We start from the raw sequence: 27,793 nt of genomic DNA, 5'->3' as shown, positions 1-27,793 counted from the left end.
GCCAATTCTACTTTTTAATGAGTTCTTTCCTTCAGTGAATTTTTGTGTCTCTTTTCCTATTTGGCCAATTCTGCTTTTCAAGGCATTCTCCTCATTGGACTTTTTTGTACCTCTAATATCATTTGGCCTATTCTGTTTTTTAAGATGTTATTTTCTTCAGTGGGTTTTTTTTGTGCCCTCTCCTTTTTTTTTTTTTAAACTGAGCTATGGATTCTTTTTTCATGGTGTTTTGCATCACTCTCATTTCTCTTCCCAATATTTCCTCTACCTCTCTTACTTGATTTTTAAAATCTTTTCTGAGCTCTTCATGTCCCAAGACCACCTCATATTTTCTTGGAGGCCTTGGATAAAGGAGCTTTGACTCTGTTCCCTTCTTCTGAGTTTGTTTTGATATTCCTTATCACCATAGTTAACTTTCTATAGTCAGAATTTTTTTCCGTTGTTTGCTCATTTTTCAGTCTATTTCTTGACTTTTAACTCTTTGCTAAAGTAGGGCTCTGTTCCCAGGGTAGAGGGCAAACTGCCCCAAGCTTCAGTGGTTTTGTGTAGCTATTTTCAGAGATACTTCTAGGGAGCTGAAGTTTTCAGTTCTTCCAAAGTTGTATGATCTAAGGAGAGCTTGTGTTTACCACTCTCCTGGCTTGTGCTCTGGTCTGTGAGTGATCACAAGCACTCTTTTCTGACCTCAAACTGTGAGGAGAGTCCCCACTTCTCTGTAGCCACAAGCTCTGGTGTGCAGGTACTCCTCCTTGCCCTGGAACAGCCACCCAGCACTGTGACCTGGATCCCAGTATGGGCAAAGCAACAGAGACCTGCCTCAGTGCCAGCAAAGAGACCCCTGTAATCTCCTTCTGACCAGTTATTTGACTCCCTTACCCTTACCCTCTGTGGGCTGAGAGCTCTGGAAGCAGCCACTGCTGCTCCTGAGTCAATCCCAAGGCCTGCTCCTAGTTTGCTAAGGGCTCAGTCTTTACTGGTGCAGTCCACCCTGCTCTGGGCTCCATTCTCACCCAGGTGCAACAGACCTTTCCTGCCAACCTTCTGTGATGTCTTGGGCTGAAAGATTGTTTCACCTCATCCTTTTGTGGGTTCTGCTGCTTGAAATATTATTTTAGGGCATTATTTAAAGGTGTTCAGAGGAGTTTGGGGGAGAGCTCAGGTGAGTCCCTGCCACTTTTCTGCCCTCTGAACTCTGCCCCTTGCAGAGTTTCTTGACTGTTTTTTTTTTTTAGCTCCATTCACTTTCACTGCACATCCAAGGCTTGGCTTTCAATGTCTGAGGTACATTTTCTAATAATGAAGGGGATGCCATCAGGGGCATTTTTAGCAGCTTGAGCAAATTCCACACCAAATAAATGTAACTTGCCATGAAGTTTCTTGTGTCCACACTGAATGGTTAAGGTTTCCAAACGAGTTTTGTGACAAGCAAGGGAGCACTTCACACATTCTACCCTGTGGCATATGACTAAGCTGTCATGTTCTCTGCATTTGGATGGAGTCCTCAGCTCCCAAAGCTGATGAGTGACAGCGGCTCTTGACTTGAGGGCATTTCTAAATGGTCCTGGGGAACTGGTAATTTCAGGCACATGCTCATTTAAGCCAGTCTCAGAAGAAGAAGGTGGTTTTCTTTCACCTAGGTCATCAGCAGAATACATAGTCCCCACTGATGGTGTCTGAAGAAGCCTGCATTTAAACTCTCCTGAACTGGTGGAAGGAGAATCCATAAAACTTTGATTCTTTGCTTCCTTCTGTTCTCTGAATCACTGCACATTCCACTACCTTGATTTCCCAACTAACCACGATCTGAAAGGGGATGGCCCTCTGACAGCTGGGATATCTACGCTGTTAAAGAACTTCTTATCTCCAACTTTTTCAGAATAGTAAACAGGGCTGCCAATATACTCTAGTAAATGAAATGGACGTTCTCCAGAGTTCTGAAAGACATTTCCACGTGACCAGGTTGATTATTTGTTGATCCCTTACTTAAAAGGCCATTACTTTAGGAATTTTCAAAAGATCTGGATTTAATGTGAACACCACCCTTGGGTGAAGTTTATGCCTTCACAGAGTCTGCAAACTTTCACCTGGGGTCATATAACTTGCCATAGAGAGGCAACCTGCACATGTTGCATCTGAAGGGGTTAACCCTACAACTTTAAGAGTTAGCTCACAGTGGAAAACAAGTTCACAAAGTTGTGTTAAATTTCTCTTTTGGGGGGATTAGGTCAGAAATTTCCAGGCTTTCCAGATTCCTACCACAAACAGACAGAAAATTGCTTTGAAATGAATGCAGAGCAGAAAAAATAAAGGGGTCAAGCAGTTGTCCTCCTAAGACAAACTGAGAGGAGCTCAGAAAAGACAGGGCCTCCACAGGCTGAGGTTCAGTCTGAGTGAAGGGTAGATACCTCCTGGCCGAATCTGCTGGATCAACAAACAGTAGGCCCTGAGGGCAGCTCCACTGGGAAGCAGACTAGACCTCAAGAAATTTTACCCTATGAACTTTCACCTCGCAGCCTCAGAAACTTTCATCTAAGGAACAGCAGACAGCTGAATGGGGGAAGATTGAAGGACTCCCCCACCCCCAAACACACACACTGTTTCCAGAGGCTGGGCCTAGCAGTGCCGACCCAAACCGATCCTGGAGTATGGCTGTGGGCAGGGAAGAGGCATTACACACCTAGTGAGTTTAGTGCTGGTACCGGCAGGGAGCAAGAACATTTTTGGGACAGCGCGGCTGGGGGTCCTAACTGTGGCTTAGGAGAGGAGAGGAATCCCTGAGGTTAAGCCTGAGCCCAGGACAGAATTCAGAAAATAACAGTAAGGAGAATCTGAGGCCTAGGGCAAATTTAGCCACAACTCAAGATTAAAACTTGATTATAATAAAAATAAAACAAAATAAAAATGAGTAAGCAAAGGAACAAGAACCTGACCATAGATAGCTAATTTGGTTTAAAAGCAGAACTGGGTTCATATTCAGAGAAAGATAGTGAGATAAAAAAGCCACTCCTACCCCAAAAAGTAACATCAAATGGTCATAAGCCCAAAAAGAGTTCTTGGAAGAACTTAAAAAGCAATTCAAAAAAGACCTAAGAAAGATCAAGGAAAAATTAGGGAAAAAAATATAAGCAATTCAAGAAAATTATGAAAAGCAAGTTAACTAATTTGAAAAAGAGGTCCAAAGTCTTAAGGAAGAAAATAACTCCTTGAAAACTAGAATTGGGCAAGAGGAATTGAATAATGATATTAGACACCAAGAAATAATAAAGCTAGAAAAAAACAGAAGAGAATCTGAAACTTCTCATTAGAAAAACAACTGATCTGGAGAACAGATTGAGGAAGGTTAATATAAGAATTGTCAGACTACCTGTAAGTTATGAGAGAGAAAAAAATCTGGATACAGTATTACAAGAAATTATTAAGAAAAATTGACCTGAAGTTATAGAACAAGAGGATAAAATAAAAATAGAAAAAAAAATCTACCATTCACCAGCTAAAAGAGATCCCAACAGGAAAACTTATAGGAATGTCATAGCCATGTTCCAAAACTCCCAGGTTAGGAGGGAAATAGTATAAGAAACAAGGAAAAAACAATCTGAATACTGTGGAAATACAGTCAGGATTTCACAAGACCTAGAGTTTCTACTCTAAAAGACTACAAGTCTTGGAATATTATAGTTCAAAGAGCAAAAGAACTGGGGTTGTGTCCAAGAGTAACATGTCCAGCAAAGTTGAGCATAATCCTAAATGGAAAAAAAGGACATCTGATGAACTGAAAGACTTTCAGGTATTTGTAACAAAAAGACCAGAACTCAACAGAAAATTCTATATAAAAAAATCTGAAGAAATATAAGGAAAACATTAAAGACCCAATTATAAGGCGTTAAGGTCAAACTACATTAAAGACTAATTATAAGGCATTAAGGCCAAACTGTTTACTTAAAATTGTCATTTTTACTGAGAAAAACGATTATTTCTCTTCATTAATAGCCAATTATTAAAACTGGGGAGACCCAAGCTTTCTCCCCCCCTCCCCCTTGTCCTGTTTCCTTGTCCAATCTCTAGATAGGGCTAATGAAAGATAGAATTAACATTCTTCTCATTCTAGATATTGTTACTACATCCAACTAGCTCAGGCTTGGGAGGGGGATATAGATTCTTTGTCTAGATTGCCTAAGGCTTGGGGTGGTCTGGGTATAGGGACAGTCTCTCTAAGAATGATATGATGTCATGATGAGCCTCTCACTGGACAGATCCCACTTCTCTTTGTAAAGTCCAACTGTCATTAATTATTAACCAATTAGAATTGATTGCCCCCCCCTCAGGAACATCTCTCTTTCCATGGCCCGCTGCCATGATGGCATTTGGCATTTGAGAGTGCCACTGGCTTCTTTATTAAAAATGCTGGCATTATTAATAAAATGATTAAATTACCCAGAAATTGTCTCTTGGACTTTTTAAATGCCACATTACTGAGGTAGTTTGAAAGAAAGGTTGAGGCTGAGTTGTGCATGATAGAGTGATTCTAAAAAACAAATTGAGTTAGAAAAGGTAAAAGGGAGCAATTATATTATAAGAAAAGGAGAAACTAATACCGAGGAAGCACATGGTGGTGGAGAGCTGATTATGTTGGAAACTTGTTCTCATCTGGTTTGAAGAAGAAACAATGTATACATCTGGAAGAGTGCAGAAGTCTTCTGAATATGTAGAGAAAAGAGAAAATTGGGGGACAGGGTGGAGGAGGGACTTTTAGAGGGGTATGGGGATTGAGATTAGAGGAGCGGAGGGGAGAGGATGGGTGAAGTGGGGGGGTGGCAAAGTGGGGGAGAAGATAAGGTAATACGGATAGGGTAAAAAGAGAGGCTGAGAAAGAAAATGAGCAAAAATAAGATGGAGGGAAATTCATAAATAGAAATTATAACTTTGAATATGAATGGGATATTTATAGCAGCTCTCTTTGTAATAGCAAATAACTAGAAGTTGCAGGGATCCCTATCAATTGGGAAATGGCTGAACAGGTTGTGGTATATGATTGTGATGGAATACTACTGTGCTATTAGAAATGATGAGCTCAATGATCTTTTAAAAACATGGGTAGACTTGCGAGAAATAATAAAAAGCGAAATGAGCAAAACCAAGAGAATATTGTGTACAGTAACAGCAATATTGTTTTTAAAATGACTTTGAGTGAATAAGTCATTTTGACTACTATAAATACCCAAATTAACTATAAAGGACATATGAAGAAAGATACTATTCTGCATCCAGAGAAAGAACTGATAAATAGAAGTATGTATAGAATAATTTTACATATATACCTATTTGTGCCTAATAGTAGCCATCTCTAGAGTGAGGTGGGGTGAGGGAGAGGGAAGAAAAGAAAAAGAAATTTATATGATAAGTTTATTATATATTTTAAAGGAATAGCAAGTTGTACATAATAGATTTGCAGTTTCGTGTGCAACCGTTTTTAATTATACTGTTATAGACATGCTTGTTTTATTCCATAAATTAAAAATAAAATAAATTTTAGAAAATAAAATAAATGAGCAATAGAAAAAAAATTCACTCTTAGTATTGTCTGAATCATTTCATTTTTCTTCCATATCTGTAACTTTGTAGAGTTCATTTGTTTCTTCTATTTTTTGCAGGCTCTTCCTCCAGCCTTTGCTTTTTCTCTAACTTTGCTTTGCAGACTTCTTTCCCAAGCCCTCCACTTGAGTTCAGATGCTCCTCTTTAGCACACACTGTGGAAGACTTGGCTTTTTCGTATTCATTCTGCTGTTATATACACAAGTATTTTGCCTTTTTGATAGGTGCCTCTGACTCTTGCATTTTCTTCTGTTCTCCTTGCCAAAGCTCTTTAATTTCTTTCCTCTGTTTATCCAATTCTTTTTTTCTCCCAAGGAGAGGCTGAACAAATTTGTTGCTTTGAAGAGCTACTGCTCTTTGTTGTTGAAAGCTGTCTGCTCTCAATATCATTATCAAAAGCATTTATGAATAAAGCCCAGAACGGCATAAACTCCTGGAGTCCAATAATGGCTTTAGTTGTTTCTGCCATCTTTGCAATGTTTCTAACACATTCCAATTCCCAGCTAATTATTTTTTTCTCAAACCCATGCAACTATATCCTTGGCATGTTTTGACCATGTTTTGGCATAGTTTGACCATGTTTTAGCATATGTCAAAGCTAACTCCACTCCATCATCTTTTCCCAGAAGTGTGCTATCCAGTTCTTTGGGCCATAGAGGTCACTGAAAAATTGTCTTTTTCACATAGTAACCCTACCACAGAAATATTTTCCAAGGACTGGAGTTTTTAGAGACTCAGAAAGCTCCAATGGTATGTCCTTGTCTACATTTCCCCTACAGAAGTCTGAAAAATACATTACCAAAAATGAATGCTGATGTTTTAATAGAAGAAAATATTTCACTGAAGAGATGTCTCTTATTTTCTTCATTTAAAGTCATCGAAGTCCATAGATTTCACTTCTGCAATAACTACTCCTGTAGTACTAAGAATATCAGCTAAAGTGAAGGCTTGGTGTTTGTTTATTATGGTCTGAAGAATTCGCAGCAACTCTCCAAAGTGTCCATGAACTACATTATGCAGACAATCTTGACTTTCTTCTGAGAGGATAGTTTCTTTCAAACTGAACAACACCTCTGCAAAACTCCTGACATCACTGAGCAACTTGTTTCACATACTCTGGATCAATAATGGGGTTGTTGCAACAATTTGAGTTGGAATTTATGCTGCTCAAAGAGTTGATCTTGGTATGGTTCTTCATTCCCCAGTTTCCAGCATTAGGAAGAGTGAAAAGATTACACAGGAAGAACTATGGAGTTGGAATGCTGATCGAAGCATACTATTTGCTCTTTTTTTTCCTTCTGTTTTGTTTTGTTTCTTCTTTCTTCTGGTTCGTCCTATTGGTTCTAATCTTCTTTACAATATGACTAATCTGAAAATATGTTTAATAGGAATATATATGTAGAGTCTATATCAGATTGCACACTATCTTGGGGAGGGAGGTGGAGAAGGAAGGGCAGAAAATTTAAAACTTAAAGGCTCATGGAAGTGATTGTTGAAAACTAAAAATTAATTAAGAAAAAAATTACACAGGGAGAGCCGGGCAAATGATAAACCACACTTCTTGCTTCTACCATTCTACGACAACATCACAATTGTTGCAGTGTTCTAAAATCCCTTCAGTTAATATCCTGGTAGTAACAGAAGATGGAAATCCAGGGGAGCATCATCACACTGTAGTAGGTACAGAAGACAAAAAATGAGATTCCCAGGGTCATGGCTAAGTCTTGGAGCCCACCACAAATGAAGAAGAGTCCACCCTTCCTGGCCCTGTGCCACCACAGCCAACTTATGCTGATGATTCTCAAATCTACATTTCCTGCCCTAGTCTCTCTGCTGCCCTCCAATCTCACATCTCCATCTGCCTTTCAAACATCTCCAGTTGAATGCCCAATAGAAATCTGAAACTCAGTATGTCCAAAACAGAATTCATTATCTTTTCCCCTAAACCCTCTCTTCCTCTTATCTTCTCTTTACTGTAGAGGGTAACACTATTCTCCCAGTCACTTAGGCTCATAACCTAGAAGTCATCCTGGATTCCTCACTATCTGTCACCCTACTCTACCCATATCCAAGCTATTGCCAAGTACTGTTGATTTTTACTTTTGCACTCTCAAATATGTCCCCTTTCTCCTCTGACAAGACCACTCTTCTAGTGCAGGTCCTCATCACCTCTTACCTAATCTATTTGCAATAGCCTGTTATGAGTATGCCTGCCTCAAGTCTCCATTCCAATCCATTCTCCACTCAGCCACTAAAGTGATTTTCCCAAAATGCAGGGCCAGTCACGTCACCTGCCTACTCAATAAATTCTAGTGGCTTCCTATTGCTTCCAGGAGCAAATACAAAATGCTGTCATTCAATGCCCTTCATAACTTAGTCCCCTCCTATCTTTCCAGTCTTCTTATACCTTACTCCACAACACATATATTTTTGATCCAGTGACACTGGCCTCGTAGCTATTTCATGAATTAAACACTCCATCTCTCTATTTTGGGTATTTTCTATGGCTGTATCCCATACCTGGAATGCTCCACCTCTGCATCTCCCCTTACTGGCTTCCCTGGTTTCCTTTAATTCCCTACTAAAATTCAATCTTCTACAGGAAGCCTTCCCTAACCCCTCTTAATTCTAGTCCCTTCCCTCTTTTCATTTCCTATCTATCCTGTATTTAGCTTGCTTTGTATATATTTGTTTGCATGTTGTCTTCTTTGTTAGACTGTAAGATCCTTGAGGGCAGGGACTTTTTTTGCCTCTTTCTGCATGCCAGGCACAGTGCCTGGAACATAGTTGGTTTCTTAGCTGGTTGGTTTTTGTCCTTCTTTCTCGAAGAGAACAAAATGACATCACTATGTTAGAGTCGAGTCACAGTGTGTCTGATTGTGGCCTTTCAGACCAATATGAGCTCAGAATGCTCTACTGCAGGTCAGGCACAAATAGTCCATGTGAACATTTGGCATGGATTCTCTAAATGCGCATCTTACATTTCTTTTGAGCTACTTCAATTCTGCTTTGTTCACGGAGCACAGCACCTTCTCTGATCAGGGCACATCATAAGTGGTCCTGTGCCAATGCCTCCCATGTCACACAATCATTTCCAAAGTTCTTAAGAGAGATCTTGAGAGTGTCCTTGTGTCACTTCTTCTGACCACCATGTAGCGCTTACCCTGTGTGAGTTCTCCATAAAATAGTCTTTTTGGCCAGTATACATTTTGCATTTGAACAATGTGGCCAGCCCACTGGAGTTGCACTCTCTGAAGTAGAGTTTGAATGCTTGGCAATTTAGTTCAAAAAAGGACCTCAGTGTCTGGTTTCTTATTCTGCCAGGTGATCTTCAGAATCTTCCTAAGACAATTCAAATGGAAGTCATTCAGTTTCCTGGCATGGAGCTGGTATGCCGTCCAGGTTTCACGGGCATACAGCAATGAGGTCAGCACAAAACTCTGTATACCTTCAGTTTGGTAGTCAGGCTAATACTTCTTCTCTCCCATACTTTCCTTAGGAGCTCAGTGTCTGGGAGGCTCCAAAGGAAAGCCTGGAACATAGCAGGTGCTTAATAAATACTTATTGATTAAGAGGACTAGGTCCTCTGAGGGAGTCCACATGTTATTTGATTAAAGTAGGAAAAACTGAGAGCCACAAGAAACCGTGCTCTGCCTTTCTCTGAAAATGACACATACTAACTTTCTTGTTTCTATCTATGCCAAGGAAGGGGCTAAACCTAGGACAAAGAGCAAACAGAACCTGTCCTTTAGGTGTGTGGTTGTGTGGTTGAGTCAGTCCAATCATCTATACAAGAGCCTAACACATTATTTGTTATCTCCTTTTGGTGATATAATGCAAGGTCCTTAGGAGTAAGGATTGTTTCATCCTTTATATTTGCATTCCCAGTGCACCATGCCTGGCACAGGGTAGATGCTTAAAAAACACTTGTTGATTGACTTATTGATGCCACTCTCTTTTGGCAATGAAATGTAATGGAAAGAACACCAAACTGGAAGTCAGGACACACTTTGCTATACTCTTAGACCTGCATTAACTTCCTGAGTAACACGGGGGGTGTCCCCATTTCCCCCTCTTTGCACTTCATTGTCTTCATCTGGAACATAAAAATGATCATTGTATCTGCCCTTACTCAGCCTCCCCGGCTTGTTAGGGAAATCAACTAGTATAATAAAGATGAAAGCGCATTCAAAAGTCAAATCAGTTAAACAAGTCCAAAAGTCAACTAAGTGTATTTTTAAGGCTGGCTTTTCAGGTTGAAACTACAGCAATTTCCCACGCCTGCTTCTTACTCGTTTAATGTTATTTAGAGAGCATAACTCAGGGCTCCGATAGCCACTATTGTCTTGGTAGTGCGCCATTTGTTTGTACGTCCTTTTCCACATTCAGGTATATTGGTATAGCTTATTTTAGCCCATTTCTGCCTCCTGAAATGCTGCCCATGTTTTCAGGACCCATTGCTTCCTCTGAGTGAAGTCCCCTTCGAATGTCCTCCTCCCACTATAAGCTTCCCACCAAGAAGCAACCAAAACACCTTATCTATAGTTATCCTATGTCCTGACCTGACTCCTTCTGGGGTTGTGGATGTTTGTGGGTGTGTCACTTTCTGGTCCTCAGTGGTCCAGCTTACTGAATTGGAATGCCTTTATAATCAAGGAATATTGACTTGGAGTAGGCAGGCTATTGATGAAATAGCACCCATAGTCATAATGAGAACATGTGGTACAATCAACAGGTCACTGGTTTTGGAATCAGAGTGCCTTAAAAGGCTTAATTAAAATCCTTATACTTGTCTGATCTTGGGCAAAAGCACAGCATAGACCAAGGAGGAGTATAGACTGTGATGTTATTAGTATAGGGAACTCCTGGGAGAGAAAACTCCTTTTACCAATACAGATTGGCACCCTCTCCTCAACAGACAGTTTTAGAAATCTGCCAAAAGTGCTAGGTTAAATGACTTGCCCATGGTCACATGATCACACAGTCAGTAGATGTCAGGACTTACACCCTGACTTTCCTACTTTGGGGCCAGCTCTCTATCTACTATGGCACTTTGCTAAAACATTCATAATAGCACTTTCGAAAGCAAGGACTTGGGGTGCAAGGTGGAGAATGAGTATTTCTCAGCTGGACAATGGGTGAATGAATGATGCTATATGAACATAATAAAATATTATTGGTCAGCAGGAAGTACTGAGTGTGAGGAAGTCAGAGAAGACTTGGAGGAACTGACGAACTCAACAGAAGAACAATACACAACTTCAACAACGTCAACGAAATGATCACTTAAAGCAAGGAAAACTCTGAATTAACAAAAAAGTCAACAAGACGCACAGAGAAGAGATAGTGCAGAGTTCCTCCTTTCTCTGAGCAGAGAAGTGGGGTACCCTGAGGATAGAAAGCAGCACACACACTCATACACGGTAATTATGTTAGTTAATTTTTATAAACTCTTTTTCTTTGGTTTAAGACAGGGCCTAATTCTGGAAATGACTGTGATGGGAAAGATGGAAAAACAAAAGGAATCAATAAAAATATTTTATTTTCAAAAATAATTTTTTCTGGATAATTGTGTACTCCTATTCCAATACCATGGTATAGAAATAATCCTAAATCTTTGAAGGCTTTGTCATGGGAGCACCAGCCACAACAGACCCTAAAAACCTGGAAATCCTTCCAGTCTGTGTCTGGCGGCAGATTCTATCTCTTTCGTCTAAGCACTAGCAAAGCTAAGTTCACACAGGCTCATCACCAGCTTGAATACAGGGTGATGATTTTTTTTTTTTAGCCATAGCAAGTCACAGACACTGTTGCTTCTTATGGTTTGGAGAGGTTGAAGTCTATCTTGGTGGAAGGAGCACCATATACCAAAGAAATGGTAGATTTCCAAAACATGAAATACCTTCATGCGGTAATTTTCTTTCAGACTAGGTCCTCATTAACCCAATGTATCTTTCCCATCTGTTCAAGACTCATGCCACTCAGAACCGTGTTCCAGGACATGAGTTTGTTGAGGAATGGCCATCTGCTAAATCTTGAGTCCCTTGAAGCAGTGAGGGAGGCTACCACAGTGCACAAAGCACTGGACCAACACCTGAGTAGAAATGTGGCCTCAGACGCTAGCTATGTGACCCTGGGCAAGTGGCTTAACCTCTCTTTCCCTCAATTTCCTCATGTGTAAAATGGGGATAATAACAGCACCTACCTCTTAGGGTTGTTGTAAAACTTAAATGAGAAGTTTGTAAAATGTTTAGCACAGTGCGTGGCACATAGTAAGTGCTTTATAAATGCTTATTCCTTTCCCTTCCCCTAGCATGTGGCTCAGGTGGTGGGAAAAATGCCATTCTGAGACACAATCTTTACACTGACTGTGAAGTTTATAGTTACGAGGAACGTTAGAATTGATCAGGCCCGATGCCCTCAAAGACTCAGTTTATGAGATTGAGGGAAGGAAAGGAATGTAGAGAGCATTTAAGGCAGCATAGTGGGGAGGAATGATAGCCTACAGAGCATTGTACTAGAAGCCAAGACTGGGTTCAAATTCTATTCCAGAAACTGAATCAATTGTGGGATTCTAGGCTTAGCATCTCCCAGCCTCAGTTTTCTCATTTCTAAAATGGGGATAATTATCAAGCTTACCTTACTTAGTGTTTATGTGAAGATCAAACGTAACAAGCGTATGTTAAAGTGCTATTTGAATAGTAGGTATTATTATTATCTAGTCTATGCCTTTCAATTTATGGTTGAGGAAATGGAGAGGAGGTGATGTATGCCAAAGGTCCCAACAAACAAGAATGAGCAGGGACACGATCCCTGGATTCCAGGTCCAGAGCCCCCATGCATTGTACCACACTAAGACTTAGAATGTTAAAGCTGGAGGAGACTTTAAAGACTTTATGACTCAGCTCCTTCCTTTTTACAGGTGGGAGAACTGAGGACTCCCCTCCCCAGAAGTAATGTGACATGCCCAAGGTCATGCAAATGCAGTGCTGAGCTGGGATGAGAACACAGGTCTCCTGACTCCTGGCCCACCCCTACTAAGTAGCCTCCCTTGAGGAGTTTAGCATCTGGTTGGGGTGACAAGATTTATGTGCAATCAACAATTAAGGAAGAGCTCAAGGTTCTATATATCATCTGAGGACTTGGGTTTCTTAGCATATGGCTTTAACTGTATTTCACAAGCAGAAGTGTCGAGATACAACTTAATGACTACAAAGCCCAAACACGGCATTTAAAACTCCCCTATTCTGCTTTCCCTGTGAAGCCTTCAGTACTGGGTGTCTCATAAAATATTTAAACAGGCATAGTTACTGTTCCATTAAATGCACAATATATGACGAGCTATTTATGCTATTTCTGCATAAGCTATTCTAAGATCTTTTGTCTCTCCACCAGGCACATTAACATGAGAACCTAAATTTCTCTGTACCCATTAGACTTTCATGTTTTCCATCTTATGATCCCCAGTTGGTGCTAGAGGTAGGGAAGGAGGAGGGAGACAGAGAAGATCAGTTTTTTGCTGCTATATCCTGGAAAGTGCCTGTTCTGGAAGAGCCGAAGACATGACTGGCATCTCTGGAAGTCCCTTGGGACAGAACTGAATGCTTACCTAGAATATGGCTTCTGTCCCAGGGGAATTCAAAATCAAGGGGACAACAAGGCATACAAACATGAAATGATTCATCGTACTTCCAGAAACAGTAGAATAATAACTCAAACTTCTTGTTTTTTGAGGGGTGTGAGATCTCCACTTGTAATTTCATCAGTTTGGGGAATTCCCAGTGTGGAAATTCTGTCCATCAATGCAGATCAGCAACTCCTTTGTAACTTTTTGTCTTAGTGAGTTTCACTCACTGGAAAGTTTTGCTTCCCAGGCACTGGGAAGTTGTGACCTTCCCAGAACCAATTAATTATGAAAGATAGCATAGGATAGTGGAGTCAAAGGGTCTAGGACTCAGGGGTGGAGAGCCTCTGTCCTTGAGGCCACATGTGGCCCTCTAGGTCCTCAAGTTTGGATTCAATCAAAGGACCACACTTGAGGCCCTAAAGGGCCACATGAGGCCTTGAGGCCACAGGTTCAAAACCCTGCTTCTCCTAGTTATTACCTATGTAACCATAGCAAGTCTCTTCTCTGAGGTTTATTTTCTTCCTCTATAAAATGGGGAAGGGTGTAGAAGCTGGACTGAGTGATATAGGACCACCCAGCTCCCTTGAATTCAAACCTAGTGCTCTTTTCTTAGTTAATAGATTCCCACACTCAATCAACCATAATTTTTATGTTTTGCTCCAATTTTTAAAAAAAATGAACAGATTTGTACAAAATAAAATTAAACTCAAAGAGATGCCTTGGACCAATTTGTACTCTGTTGTATCTCCTACGCCTCCTATATTTACATGTGTACCTATACCTAACCCTACACACACATTGTGTAAGGGACTTGCCAGTTCAGTCATACTTGGCAATATCACAATTAACAACTGGTGCCAAAATACCTTAGAGCTATTTGGAATGGGGTGAAGGTAAAGGCAAAATAAAGCACTTCTCTTTTACTAACCTGCAGCCAAAACAATATGCGTTGAAAGAATGGTCCCTCCTGAGTTATAGACTGAGGGGTTTCCATGGTGCTTATTAATCGTGCAAGACCTCCTTGATTCAACACCGTGATTCTCAACATGTCAGGTTGACTGGATAGAGGAGGCAGCTCTCTTATCAATGGAGCAGGACCCTACCAAGCTGGCAGTTTTGTATGTTGAAAGCATTGTTATTTCTAGCTCTCAAGAGGGAAGAGCTGAGCTGGCATGCATTCTGGAAAGGAGGAAAATTACTAGGAGTGTGTGACCTAACATGACTGGAATAGCAGGAGATTCAAGGCACAAGTGATCTAAGGTCTCCTTTCAACTTTACTTATTCTTTCTTTTCCCTTCCTGTTTTCCACAAGAGGAATGGCTTCTTGATTCTGCTTTCTTTTCAGAAATAAATATGCCTTTCATCTTTAGTACTATTCAAAATTTCATTGCTTACATAGAAATCATTTTGATAGATGTGTTTATACTGATGAAGAAATTGATAGTCCACAAGTTTGATAGGTCTAACTTACACTAACTTTTTGTATCTGCCATTGAGCTATAGGCTGTGCAGCTACAGTACATGAAATATTCTCTCTCTCTCTGTCTCTGTCCCTGACCCTCTCTCTCTCCTCTACTTTCTTCCCCTCATCTTCCTACTTTCCCAGTTCCTCTTCCTCCCATCTCACTCTTCTTTTTCTCTCTTTCTCTCTTTCCTTTCCCTTTCACTGTATGGGACTTTATGGGACTCTGGCGTTATATCGGCCAATGCTTCTATAAGCACAAGAGTTATACCCTTAAACAAATTTAAGTCTGTCAAGTTCTCTTAACAGAGAGTGGTGATAGTCAAGTGATTAACAAGATACAGAACTAGATATTTTCTCCAATCCTCCCGAATCCTCAAACCTTTCTAAAATAGTCATTGTGCGCAAGAGATAAAGCAATTTTAGCTGTCTCCATGGTCTAAGACACCAAGACCCAACTAAGTTAATAAATACAATGAATCAGCAGCAGAGAAGGCTAATCCTTAGCCCCTAATGCGTTGACTCAGGATCACCACAGATGCACATGCCAAGCCAAAGATTTGCAACAGAACTCAGCTTTATGCCTTGCCATCCTCCAGGTGGAAAACCAAAAAAGCAGAAGCTTGCTTAGGCCGGAACAGAACTGCAGAGACACTATACCACAACAGAGCTCAGCCAAAGAAAGAATAGAGGGAGCTGGAGCTGATCACGAGTGTGGCTTCACTAATTCTGGAGGAAAGAACCCAGCATGCAGTTGGGGCCAGTTCTGTTCCCCCACCCCAGAAGTCACTTGGGGCCAGAGACTGAGGGTGATCAACTGCCAATTCACCAGCCTAGTAGGAGATTGAGATCATTTGGAAGTTCAGCCTCTAAAGAAATCACACTCAAAGGGGAAGGAATCTGAAAGTGAGAGATGGGAGACCTTAAGAAGAAGAAGGAAAAGACACAGAAAATTACTGAAGATCTCAACAGAAAGAAAACTGAATTAAAGACCTCAAGCATATGTAGAAAAGCCAACAAGGAAGATTTTAATAACAGACGGGAGCTTCCAGATTAGGTAAAAAAGTTGAGATATCTATGAATTAATATTGTAAGACAAAGGAAAATGAAGTAACAATTGATGAGGCAAAGGGCCTTGTGGATTTCAAAAGAGAACTGAACCACACTAGGTTGTTCCTGAATGGTTTAAAAGATAAATAAGAATTGTGAAAGCAGAATGTATGGCCTGCACAGAAATAATTGACAGGATAGAAAGACTTGAATCCACAGTGGCATCTCACCAAAGAAACAAAAGAAAGAATAATTGAGCGGGAATGAAAATACCAAGAAGTGAAAGAATACCTAGAAGTGAAAGACAAGCAGGAAGACAAGGAAGGAAGCAGGAAGAAGCAATAAGCAATAATAGGAAAAGAAAACATAATCTCTATATAAGTAAAATACATTGATTTTGAAAATAGGATGCATGGAAGCAGCTTAAAGATTATAGGTCTCTCACCTATAAACACCGTAATAAAGAAAGAGACACACACGGACAAAGAAAAAAGGAAGGCAAGAAGGAAGGAAGGAAGGAGAGAGAGAGAGAGAGAGAGAGAGAGAGAGAGAGAGAGAGAGAGAAAGGAAGAAAGAGAAAGAAAGAAAGAAAGAAAGAAAGAAAGAAGAAAGAAAGAAGAAAGAAAGAAAGAAAGAAAGAAAGAAAGAAAGGAAGGAAGGAAAGAAAGAAAGAAAGAAAGAAAGAAAAAAGAAAGGAAGGAAGAAAGAAAGAAAGAAAGAAAGAAAGAAAGAAAGAAAGAAAGAAAGAAAGAAAAAGAAAGGAAGGAAGAAAGAAAGAAAGAAAGAAAGAAAGAAAGAAAGAAAGAGAAAGAAAAGAAAAGAAAGAAAGAGAGAAAGGAAAGAAAGGAAAGAGAGGAAAGAAAGAGAAAAAGAAAAGAAAGAAAAAGGAAGAGAAAAGGAAGGCAGGAAGGAGGAAAGAAGGAAGGAAGAAGAAAAGAAAACTGCTCAGAAGTTTTGACCACAGAAAAGAGAGAGTGGGGATAGAATTTGGGAATAGAATTTATTAACTATCTTCCTCTCTTCCACTGTTTTAAACTATTAATACAGCTACACTTTATATATTATAGATAATCCATATCTATATTTCTACTCACATCAGTGTATGCATCTTATATCTTGCATCTACATATAAATTCCTGAGCAAAAAAAATCATTTTTAATAGTGACATTGAGGACCTATAAGACTTAAAATTATGTAAGTTACATTCAACTATGTTCTACATATTTTAACTATGAAGGACAACTAGGTAGCAAAGTGGATAGAACACTGGGCTTGGAATCAGGAAGATTCAGCTGTCTGAGTTTAAATGTGGCCTTAGACATTTAGTAGCCACGTGACCCTGTGCAAGTCACTTAACCCTGTTTGCCTCAGTTTCCTCATCTGTAAAATGAGTTAGAGAAGGAAATGGCAAACCACTTCATCATCTTTGCAGATGGGGTCATAAAGAGTCAGACATGACAGAAACGACTGAACAACAACAATTTTAACTATGAAAACAAGATGTTGACCCCTGTATTGTAAATATTTTCACCAATAATAGGTTCAAACAGAAGGATTTGGGTGCTAATCTTCTCCTAACCAGAAAAGACAATTCAATAGAATCATCTGTTTCTTAAGTACTTAGGGCAATAAAGATTATTACAATATTCATAAATTAGGAAGCATTTTACAAATAGCATCTCATTTGATCCTCACAACAACTCTGGAAGGTTGGTATTATCATCATCCTCATTTCATAGATGAGGAAATTGAAGCTGAGATAAGGGCAAGTGGCATGCCTGAGGTCACAAAGCTAGTAAGCTGGGCTGAATTTGCACTCAGATCGTCTTGATTCTGGGTCCAGCACTGTACCATCCATAATGTATAGAAAGGCTTCAACAGTTCGAAAGTTTTGCAATCGGTCCAGCTAGTCCCTCCTTGCTGCTTATTTCAGCCCCTCAGGATTTCAGCAGATGATCCACCTGAATCAACTTGGGTAAAACATAATACTAATAATAATTACCTGCTGGACAACCTCTGGGTAACAAGCCTCTCTGTAATTAGCCAGACTGGTCCTTGGTTGACAACCACATAATCTTTCACCAAAACCAAAGTCTCTTTACCTTAGTAGGAACCAGCCAGAGCTTATACTCCTCTAGTGTGGCTTACAGTAACTCAAGGTCACCTCCACCAGAGAAGGACTTCAGTAGATCAATCTTTGTGAAAACATTTTGAAAACTGTCAAATGCTATACAAATTTGAGGCTTTTTTTTCTTTTCCACCCACTAAGATCCCAACCATGCCTCAAGGTCCAGCTCCAATCTTCCATAAAGCCCATCTCAGGCCATAGTGACCTCTTACCTTGTATCTCATCTGAATTCTTGTATTGCATAGGAGAGTTGTAACTCCATAACTAACATGGAGTCATAAGGGCTTTGCCCCAGGGCACTGACATAGGGTCACATGCTGTCCCTACAGTCCTAATAGAGGGCATGTATATGTTTCTTCCATGCGGTGGGAACTTAACTCCCCAGAGGATCATCTCTTCTCCTAGGAGCCATACTGTAACCAGATCCTCCTTTCTAATACCACATGGTATTGTTAAGTTGTTTTCAGTCATGTCTGACTTCCATGACCCCATTTGGGGTTATCTTGGCAAAGATACTGGAGTGATTTGCCATTTCCTTCTCCAGCTCATTTCATATATGAGGGAACTGAGGCAAACAGGGTTAAGTGACTTGCCCATGGTCATGCAGCTAGTTAGTGACTGAGGCCAGATTTGAACTCAGGAAGATGTCTTCCCAACTCCATGCCTGGCACTCTATCCAGTGATCTGCTTAACTGCCCAATACCATATGAGACTAGAGGAACGTTGTTTGAGATTTCCTGTTGTATCTGCATCTTCTCCCCTTTCAGCTGATTGAATGAATTTTCCCCAAATACCAGTATTCCCAGTTACAGTTCTGGTACAGATTGTCTATCCCCCTTACACAGCATCATATCACATTCTATAGACTATAATATCACATGAGCTACAGAAGTTATGTGCCTGAGCCTGAAGCAGGGGCAGTTGTACCCAAGTACATCATTGCAGAGGGGTGGCCAGCTTTCAGAAGGGAAGTCCTTTTGTGCTGTTATTTACTCAGGCTGAAAGACTACACGTTGGGGATGGGGGAGACAGAGGCTGGACTAGGTGACAGCTGCAGTCCTTTCTAACCTGGAGATTTTATGAAAATTCATTTCCACATGCAACTTAGAATGGCAGGCTTCCTTGGCCTCCACCCCATACTTTGACATTTCTTTAACTTTAAATGAGACAGGTCTTTTTCCCTTAGCCATTGACTGTTCCATCATTCCCTTTGGACTTATAAACCACATGAAAGATTCAGTAGTTTTGGCTTTGATTCTTCTGTCTTCCAAAGTTCAAAGTAAGGTTTTACAAACTGCTGCCGCATTTCCTTTTTCACATTCTGGTTTAGTATTCCTAGAAGGACAATCCTGTTGCAACATACTTTGTTAGGTCTATTGTCTAAGGATTTATTAAATTAGAGTAAAGCTAAGGATTTCTCCTTAACAGCTCATTCCATCTCACCCAAGTGCTCTGCCCCCCTTCTCAAAGACGACTGCTAGTCTAAAATGGGACATTCAGTCGCCACTCCTTTTGTTCCATGGTCAGGAAATCCTTTTTGTAGCTCACACCATGTAAATAAGAAACTAGAAATAATGGGGTTCTTTGGTCTACAACAGGCAGTTGGAATTTCCATTAATTGTCTCGTTTATAGAGAGTTTTAAGGTTTGGAAACTGAACATCAGAGCCATAAGATAGGTAGAACAAATGTTACCCCATTTTACAGATGTGGAAACTGAGGTTCAGTGAAATGAAATGATTTGTCCATGACACACAACTAATAAGTATCAGAACTGGGCCTTGAACTGAGGTCAAACAACTCCAAAACCAGCTGTCTTATCACTATATTCCACCGTGAGAGATAAATTCAAATTAAGGAAGATTTGCACTAGAAAGAAAATTAATTATAGGATTTAATGGTGAGATTTTGAGATCCATCTGTTCCAACTCTCTTATTTTTACAAAATATTTGATGGCTTTTGTTTTTACATAACCTTCACCTTGCAATATATCCCACCCTTTTGCCTATGCAGAGAACCACCCCTTTAACATAAAATAAAGGGGTCAAAGAAAACTAACAAACACGTCAACTTAATCTGACAATGTATGTCATGCTCTAACCCCGCAGTTTTCCAAATATGCAAAAAAAAGAGAGACAGAGATCCATTTTCTTCACTCTTCTCCGAGGCAAAACTTAGTCATTATAATCATGGAATGCCCAGTTTCAGTCCATTTGGTGCAGTCCCAGCTCTGCCGACTTTCCCATACATCCTATTGTACGTCATAACCACCTCCTCTGACCTCCTCATGGTCATCATTTGTTCAGGTACAGTACCCCCATTGTGTTTGTGTGCCGTAACCATTCCAGCCAAGAGATAGGCAGCTATATTGGTTCTGCTTCTATAGATATTTTGGCATATATGGGAGCTTTTCTGCCTTCGACCTCCTTCATCTAACCCTGCTCCATTTCAAAGAGGAGAAAACCGAAGCACAGAGGAGGTGAAATGGTTTGCTTAAGGCCACGTGGTCGGGACTGTGAATAGCAGAGCCAGGATAGGAAGTGAGCTTCTTTGCCTCCAGATCTGGTGCTCTTTTCACCAGGCACCCAATTATTTAATGTATCCATTTTAATTAAAGAACTCCCAATGTTCCAACTACTCTGTTAAAATTAGTAAAGTCACTAGCTTCAAAGCACAACTTGGAGAATCTTTAGATTCCAGTGCCAACAGGTTGTCTTTTCTGGGGCCTTCTCTTGGTAAGGGAGGTGAGTTGATGTAGCCTTAGGATAAAGGCTTAAAAAAAGCATCCTCACCCTAGGAGGTGTTATTTTCAGTCATTTTCAGTCACATCTGACTCTTCATGACCACATTGGGGATTTTGTTAGCAAAGACAGTGCAGTGGTTTGCCATTTCCTTCTCCACTTAATTTTACAGATGAGGAAACTGAGGCAAACAGGGTTAAGTGACTTGCCCTGGGTCACACAGATAGTGTCTGAGGCCACCCTGAGAGAGTCTGTGTTAAATCTCAGTGAAGTTGTCCTGATAAGCACATTTCTGAAGATGCTCTCTGCTAATAAGTTTACAGTGGGTCTCCATTGCCTTCGAGAGTCTAAACTCATCACCTTGATATTCAAGGACCTCCATAATCCCTCCTTATTCTTCTTAACTTCCTATTACTCCCAACTGGCATTTTCTATCTCATTCAGGTCAATCTTTTACTCATTGTTCGAGGCCCAGATCAAATTCCATTTCTTTCACAAACCCTTCGTTGTGTATTATAGGCCATCTGATTTCTCCCTTCTCTGCACACCTATAGCACTTAGAGCTGTGTCACATAGCACGGCACTTGACAAGGCACTGTCTTTAAAAAGCTTAGTTTCTTATATAAAACTTTCAAGGACCCTTAGGTATATAATAGATAGAGTGCCAGGCCTGGAGTCAGCAAGACTCGTCTTCCTGAGTCCAGACCTGGCCTTGGACCACTTATTGGCTGTGTGACCCTGGCCAAGTCACTTAACCCTGCCTCAGTTTCCTCATATGTAAAATGGGCAGGAGAAGGAAATGGCGAACCACTCCAGCATCTCTGCCAAGAAAACCCCAGACTCAGACATGACCGAAACAACTGAACAGGAGCACCTTCCCCACAGGGTTATTGTGAGGATCAAATGGGATAATGTTTTTAAAGCCCTTAATACAGGGTCCGGCACATAGTAGGTGCATGGTGCCTGGAACATAGTAAGTGCTTAATAAATGCTTATTCCCCTTCGTCCAAACCCTTAACTGGATGAATAAATAAACTCTTCAAATGTCGGCGCAGATTTTTCACTCTCTGTGTTTTGTGGCGGCTAGCACATTCTGCACACACGGCAGACACTTAAGTACTTGAAGTGAAAATATGGATGTCAAGACTACCCTAAATTCATAATTAGAGTCAGCATATGTGCAAATCTATGTATGCGATAACATTCCCAGTCACTAAGTTCTGAGGCCCTCCAAAACCTTCCAACTTTTATCTCCTCCTCCTCCTCCTTCTCTTCCTCTGCCTTCCAGCTGAACAGGACCACTTCCATCCCCCAAGTAGGTCCCACGTTTTCCTTTCTCAGTGTTTTTGCTCACACTTTTCCTGATGCCTCTGATAGAGTCCCTGCTCCATCTCAACAGTGTCTCCCTGGTTCTGCTTAGTTCACTATGGGATCAGTTCAGATAAGTCATCAGATACTTCCTTTTTGGACATCTTTAAAATGTATGTACATATAATTTTTTAACTGTGGCGTTATGTTCAAAATTATCTTTCCAGGCAGTGAGGGCCAATGGGAATCAGAGAACTGATTTAAAATCGTGTATGTGTCACTTACAGATGTTACATGACAGATGATGCCTACCGTTCATACTGAGCTATAAATCCTGTGATCCTAGCCATTCTTCAAGGTCCAGCTCAAACACCACCTCTTCCAGGGAGCCCTCTCTGATCACCACAGTCTGAAATGATCTCTCTCTTCTCACTCCTCAAATAGCCCTTTGTACCCCTCTTTTTGGTGCTTGACATGCTCAACCTCATGCCACAGTTTCTTGTGTGCATAGCTGTCTCATCTTCCATACTTGATTCTAAGTTTCTTAATAACACAGACACAATATGATTTTCCTTTTTATTACCACCACTAATACTTGCTTAGCACAGATCTCTGCACATAGTAGCTACTTAATAAATATTTATTGAATTTAGTTGAAGTAAATTTCAACAGGGAACAAATGTCTTTATTTTACTATTTTAACTATGCAGTAGAGGAGATATTACAACTTGACTTTCATTCCCCCCCCCACCTGGCCCTGAAATAAAATTTCAGAGTTTTCCCTTATTCCCTCATTCTTTTTTCTTTAATATGTGCAGGCTAGGCACAGGAATGGTGTTTAATACAATAATTTACTGAACGTTCTTTCATGTCACTTTCAGACGGGTTAAGAATTATTCTTCTATGTCCTGAGAGGCTATAGCATCAGTAACCTTAGCTTCCCAATACTACTATTCTCTGACTAGTCAACTCACCCAGCTTTCTCATCTTGTTAAAATTTTCCACTGTGCTATTTCTTGGCGTAGTCCTTCCTCCCCCTCCCCCCTTCAGCAACCTTCCATCTGCCTGATAATCAAGCTCTTTAGATTAATTCAAAAGCCTCCTCATACATCATGGCAAATGGGATTTTGTCTGTTCGCTCAGTCCTATGCAGTCAACCTTTTTTTTTTTTTGAAAACCGAAGTGCAATGAAGCCCATTAACTCATTGGTCTTGTCTTTTTCGCTGACGCCTTAAATTTCTCTCTTCTGTGCCTTCACCTTGAATTTGACTTCTCCCTTGGCATTTTGTAGACAATTAATAAATACTTGTTGGTTTGGTTGTTTCGATGTGCTTCTCAATTTGATAAATGTTTTAGGATGGACTCAGTTTGAAAGCTCCTACACAGAGTTAGTTACGCTGTGGCAAGAGTAGAGGGGAAGCTCCTTGGAAGCAAGAACTGTTTTATTTTTGTCCTTGTATCTCCAGAACTTGGCATGGTGTCTTATGCTTGTTTGATGGATTTGATTGATTGAATTGCAATTCTCGATGTTCTTTGGTGGGAGGGAAATTTGTTTGCATGGGTCACTATAGTGTATAAGTAAGAACTCAATCAAAATATTCAATTGATGATAATTATGACGATGATGATGATAACTTTTAGTTCTTTACAGTCACAAGCCTTACATTCAAAAGCATTTTCATATGAATTATCTCTTTTGATCCTCCCAACGGGCCTGTGAGGCATATAGCTTGGCACCATTATCCTCCTTTTATAAATAAAGAAATGGAAGCTTAGGCGAATAAAATGACTTGCCCCATCACAGAGCTGAGAAATGGTAGCCAAAGCTTGAACCCAGGTCTGCCAAGTCCACATCCAGGGCTTTCCATGATACCACATCAACCAGGTTTAACAGTTCTTTAAAATAACAAAAATAAACCAAAAACTAAAGAAAAGCAAATTTGTTGCTTTTAAAAAATATATTCTCAGTCTCTGTCAAAACATGATCTTCCCTGTTTCTGTTCTGACCTATGTCTGTGCAAAATGTTTATGGGATTCAACAAGCAATCTTTGGAATGCCATGGTAACAGCACGCTTCTGGTCCTATCTGTTGTGTCTGGAGTTCAACAGAAGAGATTTTAAAATGCTACCTATGAAGATAAGCAGGCAATGGGCTGCACTAGGTCTGCTGAAATGAGAAAGTGAAGAAATGGAGAATTTTCTGTCAGCTGAAAGGAAAGAACACTGGGGGTGAGTGTGGTGGTGATACAGTCACATCTATGAGAACATTACACATCTTTTCCTGCTTAGGAGGAAAAAGAGTTTAAAGGAATGAGTGGTAGCGATGGAAAAAAGATTAGTCTGGAACTCTACTACCAATTCACCTGAGGAGAGCTGGTTATCTCTTTTGACCTCAGCTTCCTCATCTGCAAAATAACAAGATCAGAGGAGAGGATCTCTAAGGCCTCTCTCTGTTCTATAACATCCATATGTTAAAATATCTTCCAGCTCTATGACATTCTATACTCTAAGATTCCTTCCAGCTTTAACATTTTGTGTTCTAAAGATTATTTCATCTTTTATGTCTTGGGATCCCTTGAAGCTCTTCTACTTTATGTTCTGTATTCTAAGGGCCCTAACAGCTCTAATATCTTACGTTCTCTGTTTTAAGGTCTCTTGTAGCTACGACATTCTATATTCTTTTTATCAGTTCCCATCAGAGCTAACATTCTGTGATAGATTGCTAGGTAGGTAGATATATATACATATATATATATACACATACATATGTACATATATATACATACATATGTACATATATATATACATATGTACATATATGCATACATACATAGAGAGGTAGAGGAGCATTTATTAAGTACTTAATATGTGTTAGGCACTGTGCTAAACTATGGGGATACCAATATCAGCAAACAAAGCAGTCCCTGCCCTCAAGGAGCTTATATTCTAATGGCGGAAAACATTTAAAAGGATGTTGCTAGAAAGCAAAAGGGAGGTGCTTGCAAGGTATGGTGAGCCAAGAAGTGGTCCAGAGGTTTGATCCCCTCACAGCAAAGGAAAAGCTCACCTACTAGAACCAGAGGATCCAGGGATGGAGTCCAAGGTTCTGGTAGAAGGGAGACACTCAGTGTTCTCACATTCCTTCTAGTCCCAACATCCTTTGTTGTATGTATTAACAATAGACATTCCCCAGTAGACAAAAGGCCCTAAGGGTCTTCCCCTCCCAGATTTTTTTAACTAGGTAACAGAGACCCATCTTTAGCCTCATTTCTTACCTAGCCTTCATCACTGAATGGGCGTTTTCTCAGTCAAACTGACTTTAACTTAAAAAGGCCAAGGTCTTCCACTGCATCTGGGGCCATCTCCAGAACTCCTGATCTCTATTTTGCCACTGGACCCAGATGGCTCCAGAGGTGAAAGTGAGGCTGGTCACTCTGCACAGCCCTCCCTCACTTAAATCCAATTCACTTGCAAGTCATGGCATCATCTTCCTGATGTCATGGTCCTCTTCAAGAATGAAGGACAAACAATGGTAAGGTGCCTTGCAATGCTGGCATTCTATGTGCTCTTTCTCAAGGTACCTTCCAGCGCTAACATTGGATGTTCTAGGTGCTCTAACGTTTGAGGACTCATGATCCAGGGCTGTACAGTTTGCTCCCTCTAGTGGTCTGTTAGAAGCACCGTGACTTGCTTGTAAGCCAGGATGTGTCTTATTGAATTAGATTTGATCTTGGCATGGTCCCTTTAATCAAGAGTACTTGTACAGAACATGACAGCAGGCCCAGGGCTAAGTTTTGATGGGCGCATTAGGCAAACCCAAGCTAAGGTGGATGGCTTCAGCCTTTTCTAAGATAGAAAGTTCCTGTTAAAAGGGCAAGTTTGACTTTTACAGAGGTGAGGGTGTCACACTGGGTTTCTTTATTCTTTGAGCTTTTCCAGGGTACTTTGAAATCAGTGAGGGCACATGAGGGAGTCGTGTCCCCTCACTGTCTCAATGTCCTCGTAATAATAACAGCTCTAGCCCGAGCATCACTTCTAGGTCTACAATGTTCTCCTTCCAGGACAAGTGTCATTATTTCTATTTTACAGATAGGGAAACAGAAGCTGGGGGTGGGGAGGGCCGGTTAAACAACCTCTTCATGGTCACCCAGTTAATACCAAAGCCTGAGTTCAAATCTCATTGTTTCCACTGCTTGTTTTATTCTACCAAGCCATAGTAATTAACCATGGATAAAAAGAAGACTTCTCTGGTCCATTCAAAGCAACAAATGTGTGCAAGATCTCATGGGCAGTGCTAGGGATACTGAAATGAAAAACAACATAGTCTTTGACCTAAGGAGCTTATAATATGATCGGTGGGGAGAGGACAGAGGAATGCAACAGAAACACACAAAAAGGTATGATATCCAAGGGAAATGTAAGAAGGGGAGAAAGGAAGATCCAGACCAGCTGCATGCCCTAGGGATATTTGAGGAGCAAGAAATTGCTTTCCACTGGAGTAAGGAGGGAAGGCAAAGAGATGAGGAGATACCAGATGTGAGCCTCAAAGGAAAAGGATTTCACCAGGAGGTGAGGAGGGTGTCTGTTTCAGGCATGAAGAAGAATGGTATAAAAATGTGGAAGAAAAGAGAGGGAAAAGCCAGAGCTAAATGGTAACAAAAACAGACTGCCTGAAGCATGAAAGAATGAATGAGAGAGAAATAAAGTTAGAAAGGGAGATCAGATCTAGGGTGTAGAAGGTCTTAATGTCAGGGTAAGGTGGTTGGTATTATATCCCAGAAGAAACCACAGAATGCTTTGGGGTATGGGAATGACATGGTTAGACCTATGCTTTAGGAATATCATTTTAGCAGCTGGGTGAAGGATGGTTTGGAGAGGTCCAATGTATCAGGGAAACCAATTAGAAGACCATTGTGATAGTCCAGGGAAAAAAGTGATTGAGTTGGGAGAAGGGTGAGTAGAAGGAAGAGAATGAAGACAAATAATGTTTCTGAGATGAATTCAACAGGACAGTTCCTTTTTAGGTCTTGAAATAAAACTCTATATTTCTGAGATTATATAGAGTAATATCTCTTAATGGAAAATTTATCTCCTTGTCGCATTTTCCTCAGATATCATATTTTTGGTGTACCTGTTACATCATTCTGCCCTCTCCAGCTTAGTATTTCATTGTCAGAAAGATCATTATTAAAAGTAGAAATAATATGGGAGGTATAGGAGTGTATAACAAGATAGAGATTGGTTCTTTATAGCTCCTCAATGGGGAATTCCCTCCCTTCCTCCTCCTTTCTGCCCCCAAGATTGCAGCTCCTCAATCTTCTCAGGCAACATGAGGGTGTCCCTTCTTTGTCTATTCAGATTTCTTCCTAATGTTATGACCCACACAGGTGCCTTCCTCACTCTTAAGTGATGAGGCCACTGAGTCTTAGGAGTGTGGCCATTCCTCCATATTAACTTGAGTCCTAGACCACTCAGGACAGGCCAACCTCCAAGATAACAGAATTGTGTCCTCCTCAGCCTTAACCACCCCCTAACTAGTGCTAAGGGGACTAGAGTTCTTTCAGACTCTATCCTCAGAACATTTTCATTTAAAAGTTGTTTCCAATGGTTTTGTAAATGGAAAGTCTCTAATTCTCAATTCACATAAGAGGAATTGTCAACACCTTCTATATACCACAGGAGTAGATTCTGCCTTCGTCTCTTCTGCTCTTTGGAATATAGACATTCAACCAGCTAAGAATTGAGCTAATACAACTTCCCCCATCTTTTCTATCATTTACATTTACTGTTTTTGGAGTGTCACTGGAAACAGGAGGTGGTGCACACAGAAGGAGACGGGAATAAAAAAAAAATTCTCTCCTAGGTCCTTTCCAGTGCTAACATTCTAT

The 27,793-nt window shown here is 40.4% G+C and overlaps 1 protein-coding gene and 2 pseudogenes across 1 annotated transcript in view; all 3 read right to left on the bottom strand.

Moving 5' to 3' along the window:
• Positions 1 to 27,793, bottom strand: part of SLC2A9 (solute carrier family 2 member 9) — a 314,145-nt gene that overhangs the window by 193,085 nt on the left and 93,267 nt on the right. The window lies entirely within an intron of this gene.
• LOC144455325 (rho GTPase-activating protein 29 pseudogene) lies at positions 872 to 2,718 on the bottom strand (annotated as a pseudogene).
• On the bottom strand, positions 3,076 to 7,163 carry LOC144455324 (rho GTPase-activating protein 29 pseudogene; annotated as a pseudogene).

Source organism: Phascolarctos cinereus, unplaced genomic scaffold (assembly GCF_003287225.1).
Source record: "Phascolarctos cinereus isolate Bilbo 61053 unplaced genomic scaffold, phaCin_HiC Scaffold_9;HRSCAF=440, whole genome shotgun sequence".
Lineage (NCBI taxonomy): Eukaryota > Metazoa > Chordata > Mammalia > Diprotodontia > Phascolarctidae > Phascolarctos > Phascolarctos cinereus.
Note: the sequence above shows the minus strand (reverse complement) of the source record. Positions and strands in the feature narration are given on the sequence as shown.